The 10,876-nt window shown below is 39.7% G+C and overlaps 1 pseudogene; it reads left to right on the forward strand.

The window, feature by feature from the left end:
* The first annotated feature begins 3,551 nt into the window (after positions 1 to 3,551).
* Positions 3,552 to 10,419, forward strand: LOC116189739 (annotated as a pseudogene).
* The last annotated feature ends 457 nt before the right edge of the window (positions 10,420 to 10,876 follow it).

A 10,876-nucleotide genomic window follows, 5' to 3' on the forward strand; every position in this document is an offset into this window, starting at 1 on the left:
TAAATGTATGTGAAGTGTGGTCTTTTATGAGGGAGGCCCAATATGTGAGCTGTATCCGACTTGTTAGCTCAATTTGAGTAAATGACCACAAGTTCTGGGAAATGTATTAATGGCAAGACCTGCTTCTCTGCCGACCCATTTATCTGGAAATTCCGTGCTTTGAACGTTTTTCTTTAATTCCACTTGCCAGGAGGCATTAGAAAAACCGAAATCTTTATATAGAGAAAGGAGGTACAGTATGGTGATATACGTCTTCATTTGGAAATTAAGAGGTTCTACGTTTAATTTCGTTATCTGACTACTTATGTGCCCATTTATTAACTATTTGAATTTCTATTTTATTGTCTTAGCTAGACTCATGGGTCTTCCTTACTATTGAAAAAGAAAAAGAAAGAATTTTCATATATATACTGACGTGCGCCGGTTCAAAAAGTTCGGTACTTATTGTTCTTAATCAGAGTTTTGGGTTTGACTCTTGTGTTGTAGAATAACCACACGATTGTGAGAGTTTTAACCCTTTATGAGTTAACTGAACTCGAATTGGATTAGTAAGGGCATATTGAGCATCAAGGATATCAAGTGCATACTAAAAAAGGAAAATCTTGAGATATTATTTTTACTATTTTTGTATCTTATTTTTTAATTTCCCTTGATTAGTCAACTCAACTCGAATTGGATTAGTCATGGCATATTGTGCATAAGGGATATCAGGTGCATACTAAAAAAGGAAAATCTTGAGATATTATTTTTGTATCTTATTTTTTAATGTCCCTTTATGAGTCAACTTAACTCGAATTGAATTGCTCTCAGGGATATCAAGTGCATACTAAAAAGGAAAATCTTGAGATATTTTTTTATTATTTTTTTATCTTATTTTTAAATTTTCCCTTAGCATACTCTATGCTGTCTAAACTCGATCTACACGGTTCTTTCTATACAAACAGTGTTTTCACAAGAAATCTGACCACAAAATGGGAGTGAAGATCAATATATAAAACCAAAAACCTTACTTAAGAAAAAATAGACACATTCAAACCCAATCGTGTCGGTCTTTACATCTCATTATTTTAATAATTACTTAGATCACCTCCAGCGGTCATTTCATGGGCATCTTTGCACCAAATGGAAGTGTGCGAGACGCGCATGGCTGCTGGAGTTGGCTCGGTGCATAGAGATGAATAGGGGGCTACCCCTGGCAACCTTGGGCCCCATGCGACAACCTACATTTGCTTCTTTTTTTTAAAAAAAAAAGCCGTTGTAGTTATTTATGTTTAATTAATAATAATAATCCTTACCAAAATATTAATAATAATTAATAATAATTACATCTAATATCTACATTTAATTAATTAATAATATGTATGTGGGTCCTCACTAGAGACTTGAAAACAGAAACTCTTATTGTATTGGGAAGTCTCTCTTTTTATTGAGTATCTCCGAATAATATAGCGCCTATGTGACAGAGTTAGGTCCAATGCAGAGACTTGGGAGAAGACTCTTTATGGAGATGGTATTAGCTCACTCAATGTTGTCCGACTCTAGACGGTTCTTTCTGTACTAACTGTGTTCTGACAAGAAATCTACCAGAAAATGGGAGGGAAGATCAGCATTAATTCAATTAAATTCAATCGAGCCCTCGAGGTTTAACACCAACCACATGGGCATGGAGCTGATGAGTTTGACTTTTACACAAAGCTTTTGCATTTCTATATAAGGTAAATGGATTAATGTTCTCACCTACCAATGCCATATAGGGCATTACTCTTTTCCTATGGTACCGGCTACATCGTGGTTCCCTATATGTTGATAACCTCTCCGACGAGCTCCCTTCCCCCGCTCCGCGTCTAATAATTTTCTATGTGACTATGGTGACATGAAGGCGTGGAAAGCCGAAAGAGTATGTGGAGAGCGAAATAGGGCGGCTGAAAAATTTGAGAGAGTTCACAAATTGGAAACTGAAAAAAAAAATAAGAAAAAAAAATCAAAGATCAACAGCACATTCAAACTCTTCCCAGAGGAATCCTTTCCAGAAATCGGGGCGGACAACGGCTGGAATATCTCCCAGTCTTCTTTGGGACGGAGGAGATCGGCGAGAAACTCCGAGCAATGGGGGCTTTGTCGCGTGCCCGCAGCGCCCCCTTGAGGCCACGATCAGGTCAGGGGAGGTGGGGGCTGGCAACGGAAGCCCCCACTGTTGGGAGGAAAGCCCTCCGTTCTGATTGATTGTCACCATCTTTTTTAAAAAGAAAAATATTCTGGTTTTAATTTTTTTAATTTATTTTCTGATTTCAATTTTCGTATGTTCTCAGAGACAACTCATTTGGATCACTCAAAACGTTAAATTCGTCACCTATAATGGTGATTTACACAATCACCCACAACAGCACCTAGAGAACTCGAATATGAATTCCTACTGTCTAGAACTTAGCCCTACGCGCGGTAAAGCTGCTGCCAAAGTTCTGTCCTGATCGAAATTCGTTTGATATCTCGATCTAGGGTTGATCTAGCACCGTCGCACAGTAAAAACTGCTTCAGTTCTGACCTGAAGCTATGTTTTTCTGCTCTATTGTGGTGCCCTTTAGCTGGAAAATTTACCTTCAAAATGATGGGTCTTGGGCCAACAAAGCCCTATAAAAGCCCAATAAAAATCGAGCCCAACTCATCCTCCAAATGGAGGGATAAACCCAACATCGAAAGGCATTGCTAATCTTGTTGCATCTACTTCCGAAGTTCAGCAGTAGATGAAGAGGGCTATTGGATAAATGTTATATATCTTAATTCAGTATTTCCAGAAACAACTTCTATTTTGTGGTCTATAATTTCTCGATGGAACTCTCTGACGAAAAAAGCAATATCATGTACATTTAATAAGTCAATGTCAAAATTGATGTAAAAAAAGTAAGAAATGATGTCATATCAGATGTTTTCATCTACTATTAAAAGATAGACAGACGGAATGGGTCATTTGATATATACTTAATTTGTCAAGGACTAATTTGATGTAAATTTTTTTTTTTAGATATGATTTGATGTATAGTCAATTTCTCTAAACTGTTAGTTTACTGTTTAATTTTTCATGTTGGTAGGGTTGGTTAGGCCTTGCTTCGTGAATGGGTGGCCATCACTCCTTGCGCACCACGCAAAACTGAGGCCCGAGCCTCGGACGGTGTCGTTTGCTCGCTGACAATCGTCCCGTCATCCACTGGACGGTACAGTACGGAAGCTGCCCTCCCTTCGGTCAAAACCCGCGGAACCGTACGCCGCAGTTCCCTTCCTTCCTTGCTTTTCTCCTTTCAGCCGGCACTTCTCAGAGCAATTCATCCCTCTGTCGAGCTCTCAAACTGAGCCCAAAACCCTAATTCAGAAGTACGTCTGCCATTGATGCCCCTGAGCTCGGGAGCTGAAACCTCTGAATTAAGCTTAGCTTATGCGAAGTGACATTCGATTCATCATGAATCACTCACATCTCTTCTCTTCCGATTTCACTCTCAGCTGAAACAGCTCCTCCGACTGCTCTGCTGCTGCTGCCGCTGCTTCTGCCCGCCTCCGCCATGACGGACCTCTCCGAAGAAGCCAAGCACATCGAGAGCTCTACGAGTTCGGGGAGCGCCTCAATGAGTCCAAGGACAAATCTCAGGTGATTATTATTTTTTTTTTTGTTTTCCCTTCGCTCGGCCTAGGGTTTATCGTTCCTTCATCTTTGCCTAGTTTAGGGTTCAATTGAACGTGGGAGCTTTGTTTAGCCCGGGAATGTTGATGTAGCTGGTGAAGTAGCACGGGGTAGAGTTAATTGATAGGTCTGGAACTGAATTCAGTTCTGTTGGGATGCAATTCATGCTTCTGCTGCTAGCTTCTATGTCTCATCTTGAAAGAAAGTGCATCTCTTGCCTGCTTTTTCTATGAGGGTTTAGTAAAACCCTGGCAAATTCGAAAACACATCGTGCGTCTTCTGTACTTATTGTTATAGATTGTTTCCTTCGACATTGTTTTTGAACCTCCGATTGGTACTTGTGGCAGAATGTGAAGGACTATCAGGGGAAATCGATGCAGCCAAATCAAGTATCAAAACGAAGCAATTGGCCGCACAGTTAATCCCAAGATTCTTCAAGTTCTTCCCTGACCAGTCCGGACCTGCTCTGGAGCGCCACCTTGATCTACTTGAGGAAGAGGATCTTGGGGTGAGTTCTTTTGTTTTTTCTCTGACACTGCTTGAGTAGTCTCTGTGCAGAAATACGAGTCATGTCTATAATTTGAGTTGCACTAGAATCAGAATTGCTACTCCAGTTCAAGAGGTTCTTTTTACCTTGTCTTTATTCGTTCGTCCCTGAAATTAGCTTTTCCCCCTGTTATATATGTATTATTGCAGGTTCGAGTGCAAGCAATTCGAGGGCTTCCGCTATTTTGCAAGGACACTCCTGAATATGTCCCTAAAATTGTTTACATTCTCGTGCAGCTCCTTGCAGCTGGTAAATCTACTTTCTCCTGTAATCAATCCTTAGTTGAGGCATCAAAGACATGAATTCTTTGAAATAGTGGTTTTTCTGTTCCAAACAGCACAACTTGGTTCTTTTTTTAGTATTATCTATATCAATCGTTGGTATTAGTAATAAATACATATGCTCAAGCAGTTTTGAACTGATAGTTACCATTGGTGCTTTTCTATTTCAGAGGATTTTTTTGAGCGGGATGCTGTACATAAGGCCATTATGTCATTGTTGAGGCAAGATGTGAAAGGTAATATGCCTTGTACATGTATGGACTAGGAAAATATACGACGGTTGTTAATCTTTGACATGGTAAATTTGGATAAAATTTTGGAATATAAGCAAGAAGCACAATACGTGGAATTCTGTTGTCTAGGTTAGTTTTGAGTTTTTTCTATTTCCCTTGTTCTTGTTTTTCCATGTCCTCTGAAACAAATATATAATCTTAATCTTCTACCATCTGAAATTGTTGGATCTTAGGACTGTTGTGAAATAGCACTTAGCTGATCCTCTTTGTGCAGCCTCCTTGACAACCCTGTTTGGTCGGATTGCAAACGTGGCCTAGAACTAGTGAACTAATACGAGAGAGAGATTTTAAGCTTTATTCGGGATAAGGTACGAACACTGGTTTAGAGAGTTGCAATGCAAGTGGCATGTTTTATCAAGTTAGCAAGATGGTTCTAGCTAAACGATGATCAAGGACTAAGCAATGCAATGTCAACTGCAGGTCTTCCCAGCAAAAGCTGAGCTTTTGAAACCTCAGGAGGAGATGGAGAGACATATAACTGACTTGATTAAAAAGGTAAGCTAATTGCTGTTGTCAATACCATGGACTTGCATTCTTGTATATCTATGACAAGCTCCTGAGAATATGTGATTCTATTTTAGAGCTTGGAAGATGTAACTGGAGCAGAATTTAGAATGTTCATGGACTTCTTGAAAAGTCTAAGTCTTTTTGGCGATAAGGCGCCACCTGAGCGCATGAAAGAGCTTGTTGGACTTATTGAAGCACAGGCAGACTTGGATGCTCAGTTCACAGTAAGTTTCCAATAAGTATTTGAAGCTGATAATATCGTATTGGCATATATGCCCTACTGCAGTTTGTCTGAACCAAGTACTGAGTGTTCTAACTGGCTTCAGTGAATCATAATATAGAATCTTATTAGAAATGGCAGTTCATGTCATTATGATCTCAAGGAAAAGTATTGATAGAGCTTTTGATTAAAATGGAATCCTTGGACATTAATGATTTTGAAGCATTACTGTAGTGGCAACATAAGTATCACTCTCAAGTGCTGGTTAGTGAGACGAAAATGTTAATGGTGTGTAAAGGATCGATGGATTTAAACTCATGTCAGATGAGGTATATAAATGGTTGTATTTGGGTTAAAGTGGGTTGCATCAACACCAGCTGAGGGAGAGGAGAGAACCTCTCAAGTGGTTGAGGGCATCAGCCAGAGGATGTCCTTCAAATACGAGCAGATGAATTTGCTTACCAAAAAAAAAAAAAACACACAGTAGTCAAGTAGTATACATGGTGGGTGGGGAGATATCTAGAAGAGACGACTCTAACCCTTGAAGTGTCTTTCCCATGTCTATACATTGAGCAACATCTTCTTCTGACTGTTGTGCCTTGGAATGATTATCTATCATGAAAGTGCTGAGGAGCTATTAAATTTAGCTGATCATGAATTGCTTGCTCACTTCTCTGTCTACTGACTGAACACTTCAAATAATACTTTTTGCATGGGTTCTAGTCTCTGCTTGACCAGTCTTACCTTTCTTTGACAATAACACCGTATCTCAAAAATGCAGGTCTCTGATGCCGATCACATTGACCGTTTGATATCATGCTTGTTCATGGCTCTTCCATTTTTCATTGTAAGGCCATTTTAAATTTCTAGTATCTGGTCCAAGATACATCAAATATGCTGAAGTCAAGGCATGCTCATTGCTCAATCCATTTTATCAGAGAGGCGCTTCAAGTAGCAAGTTTCTCAACTATTTGAACAAGGACGTCCTACCAGTTTTTGATAAGGTGGGTCTAATGCCTAGCTCTCCTCATCGCCAATATTTTAATTTCACATCCTCCTTTCAAGAATTTATGTAACTCGCTCTCTCTTTTTATCAGCTTCCAGAGGAGCGAAAGCTGGACTTGCTCAAAGCCCTTGCTGAGATTTCACCCTACACAACACCCCAAGATTCACGTCAAATTCTTTCTCCTATTGTTCAGCTTTTGAAGGTACAGTGTTTTTTTTTAGCAGAACAGAACCTATACTTTTACAACAGATATTCGTGTTAGACGTAATGGAGCTTCAACTTTTGTTAACGCTAATTTGTTCTCATTTTGTCATTTCAAGTTGCATGAGATTTTTTGATGTAGAAGCCATACAATTTTCTCTTGAATTTGAATACTTTCAGGTGAATGCACTCCTATAAATATTGTTTTATGTTGTTTCTAGAAATACATGCCTGGGAGAAAGACTGGAGATGAGATGAACTTTACATACGTCGAGTGTCTCTTATATGCATTTCACCATTTGGCTCACAAGGTAGTTGGCTCTTCTGGACTTTTATTTGTTAAAATAGATTCTGATGACAAATTGTCTAAACAAGTTCTTGGTGAATAGGCTCCAAATGCAACAAATAGTCTGTGTGGTTACAAAATAGTTACTGGCCAGCCATCCGATAGGCTTGGAGAGGACTTCACAGAACATTATAAGGAGTTTATTGAAAGGTAATTTATTCCTTGCCACTAAGACTCCATATTAGTAAATAATGCGAAGTTTTCTTTTCTCTAAGGCCACTTTTGGTCATTAGGATAGGATTGGAAATAAAAGAAGGAAAGGATGGGATTTTAATCCTAAGGATTACTTTAACCCTAATCCTATGTTTGGAGCCAACTAGGATATGTATGCAGGATATAGCCATGCAATGACCAATATGACCTCATTGAAATAATTTCGGGTGGTAAAGGCCCCACGATCTTGACCGAATCTGTCCCCATTTTCTAATTTTTTAAAACTGAAAGAAAAATGAGGGGAAAAAATACACAACCACCGGAGGCCCCTGACCTTACCGAATATGTTCTAAATTTTTCAACCAAAAAAAATATCTATTCTAAATTTAAATTCCTAATCTTCTTTTTTTCCCTTTACGTTTATAATTTCTGATTATAACATTTTTTGAAAACTTAAAAATTTAAAAAATTCGGTGAAAATTTTAAAAAAACACACACACGAACCATTGGAGGAAGGGAGGTGGGGCTCGGTTAAGCACTCCCTGACGAAATCTCCTTCTCCTACCCCAAGAACTCTAAAACTAAACATTCCTTCTTCTCTTGAAAACTAGACATTCCTTCTTCTGACCAGAAGTATTATCAGCACAACAAGCCACACCCAATGAATCCATTGGGCTATCGAGATGGGAGAGAACCAGGAGATTCCCGGCAATGGTGGCTCAATGCCAGCAACCAGAACCCCGATCGAGGTCGCTGGCGCAACCTGCTGCTGCCGGCAACCTCGATCTGGGGTCCGGTCACCGGCATCGTGCCCCACCTCCCTTCCTCCGACCTCCCATATTGATAGCTTAAAAAAAAGAATTGCCTGGTAGATTTTGAAAGTTAGATTCTAGCGTGGAGGCTTTTTTGTCTTTTCTGTCCGAATAATATTCCAATCTGGACCTAACCCACTCTCTGGGCTGGATTTGGGCCTTAACTAATAATCCTGTCCAATCCTTCCAAATATCCTATCCTAGTCATCACAAAAACACCGGATAAGGATTCGAGAAATCCTATCCGGTCTCATTTCCGGTCGACCAAGCAAGGTCTAAGTGTTTATCCTGTGGACATAATCGATCCTTTGCCTACACAAATATCTCATTTTATGACCACTGCATTTGCTTATCTTGGAGACTTTTGTAAGCTTCCTGCAAGCAGAAGGGCCTTACAATGTCATATCAATTTCTCGTGTGCTTATTTGTGGCCTTTAGCGATTTAAGAGATGATACTTATTGAAGTTGAGATTCAGAAATATCAAAATTTGTACCAGTGATGCTGTTGGAAAAAAGTAGATGCATCTATCAACCTATCGATGACACTAAGGCTCTGTCTGCTGTGGGAAAAATATTTTACACAAGTAAATTCCTCATTTTCCTATGTTTGGTAGCGCACAACCATTTGGTTAGCAGGAAAGTGTTTTTGGTCAACCTACAGGCTAAAGGCAAAAGTGGGAAAAATGAATTCATGTAGAAATTTCCGAAATTCATTTTCTTGGCTGCCCTACTCTCTCTCTCTCTCTCTCTCTCTCCTCTCTCTCTCTCTCTCTCACCACACACACACACACACACACACAACACACACCGGCCCAGCTGACACATCTCTCCAAGCACATGGAGATGATTTCTTTAGTATCCTCCCAAACATGGGAAGATAAAACTATTTTCGCGGAAATTGTTTTCCAGGTAACTAATTTTCCCTTGGAAAACTATTTACGTGAAACAAACGGAGCCTAATAGCATGCAAACTTGTATCCTTCGTAGTATTATGCATGATCTAGCATACCATGGCGAGATATGCGAGTCAAGCAACACTTTTATTCAAACTATACTTGATCATGCGATGAATTGTCTATTAGGTGAGGAAAGGCTACCTAGAATTGATCCAGAATGACAACAACCGAATATTGAAGTTCAAAAACTTACACTTTGGATCTCTTCGTGGCTCATCTGCTGCAGGTTGAATGTAGTTGAGGAGCTGACCAGGGCTACCATGAAAAAATTAACTCAGGGAATGGCTGAGCACAACAAAGCTATGGCATCTGCTAAGACTGAGGATGAGAAGAACACAGTTGTATGTTTCTAATCTAATAATCCTGTTGAGCCGATGTTTGTTATCTATTCCCTGATTTACATTTAATCACGGACATATATATGTTCGATGGCGTGCAGAAAACCCAGAAGCAGAATGCCACATCTGGACTGCGAACTTGCAACAATATTCTTGCTATGACAAAGGTGAAGAGACGATCAGCCTCTGATGACTTAAAATTTTTCCTTAGTAAAATTCAATGAAATTATGTCTTGACTATATTATTATGATTTTTATCAGCCTTTACATTCCAAGACACCTTCATTCATTGGAGACAAAAGCATCACCTTGTCCTGGAAAGAGGCCACAAAAGCTTCGGCGCCTGCTGCGACTAACGTGCCTGGGTAAGTGCCTCCAGAATCTGGGGTTCTGAGTCTGGAGATGATGAGAGTTGTGCCAATAAGTGCTGATGATTTTCAATTTTGACCACATATTTAATTTTTCCTCTTGGTCACCGGGCTCATGTTGAACCAATATCTAAGTTATTTGAAAACATATCTTTATGCAGAGGCAAACGACCTGCTAGTGCAGTGAATGGTTCTAATAACACGGCATCTAAAAAGGGCCGTGGAGCAGGTGGGATGCAAAATCAGCTTGTTAACAGGGCACTTGAAGGCTTGTCTCAAGGTGGAAGAGGCGGTATGAGGGGAAGAGGGAGGGGTTGGGGTGGAAGAGGAAGGGGAAGAGGCTATCGGTAGTCCCACTTGTTTTTTCGCAGAAGTATGGGACAAATCAGATATCCATCAAAACCCGAAAAGTTTGGACTGTCAGTGGAAGCTGCTGATGTGTTTGAGTTCTATTGTGGGCAGAGTCTGGTTCAGTATGTGAACCAGACATATATCGTTTGTAGAATTGATTCGGAGCTGGACTAACTTAACTGATTGTATCAATTCTGGCAGATTCTTAGATTTGTCGTTTGATAGGATCCCAATTTTCCTTTGATGTTAGGTGAATGGAGGGAGTTGTTTATATGTTTTTTGTAACTTTGAAGTGAGTGATCGATTGTTGATTTGTAGCCACTCCCGTCTTCTAATTCATAAAAGTAGACGGTTTTTTTTTTTTCCCTAAGAGATAGTCTGAACCTGTTCGTGTTGTCTACTTGATGCTTTGTTCTTCTTGGACTTGAGCACAGGCCATGAAGCCTGGTCCTGAAATCGGGTCATATACCGGAGACTTGATTTGAAATAAGTTATTTTGCACCCTGATTTCTTAAAGGGCTAATTATCTAAAGCGGCACAATTTTGTTCTCAAATTTTCAATTCTAGCTTGATCGTTCGGAAATGGCACATAAAGGTTTGACTTTTTTTTTTATTTTTAAATTTAGCATGTCATTAAATATTTCGTCAATTTAAATGGTATTAATTGATTGGGCATTAATGGTGCAACCCGTCGTCATGAGTGGACTTCACATTTTTTATTTAATAAAAATAATGTTGTGGTCGTGGGACTCCTTCGATTTTGGGGGTGATGGCCCTGATTGAGGTCACCGCCCTCCTCCTCCCTTTGTCTTCAGCCAACCCTTTCC

Source organism: Punica granatum, unplaced genomic scaffold (assembly GCF_007655135.1).
Source record: "Punica granatum isolate Tunisia-2019 unplaced genomic scaffold, ASM765513v2 Contig00003, whole genome shotgun sequence".
Classification (NCBI taxonomy): Eukaryota; Viridiplantae; Streptophyta; class Magnoliopsida; order Myrtales; family Lythraceae; genus Punica; species Punica granatum.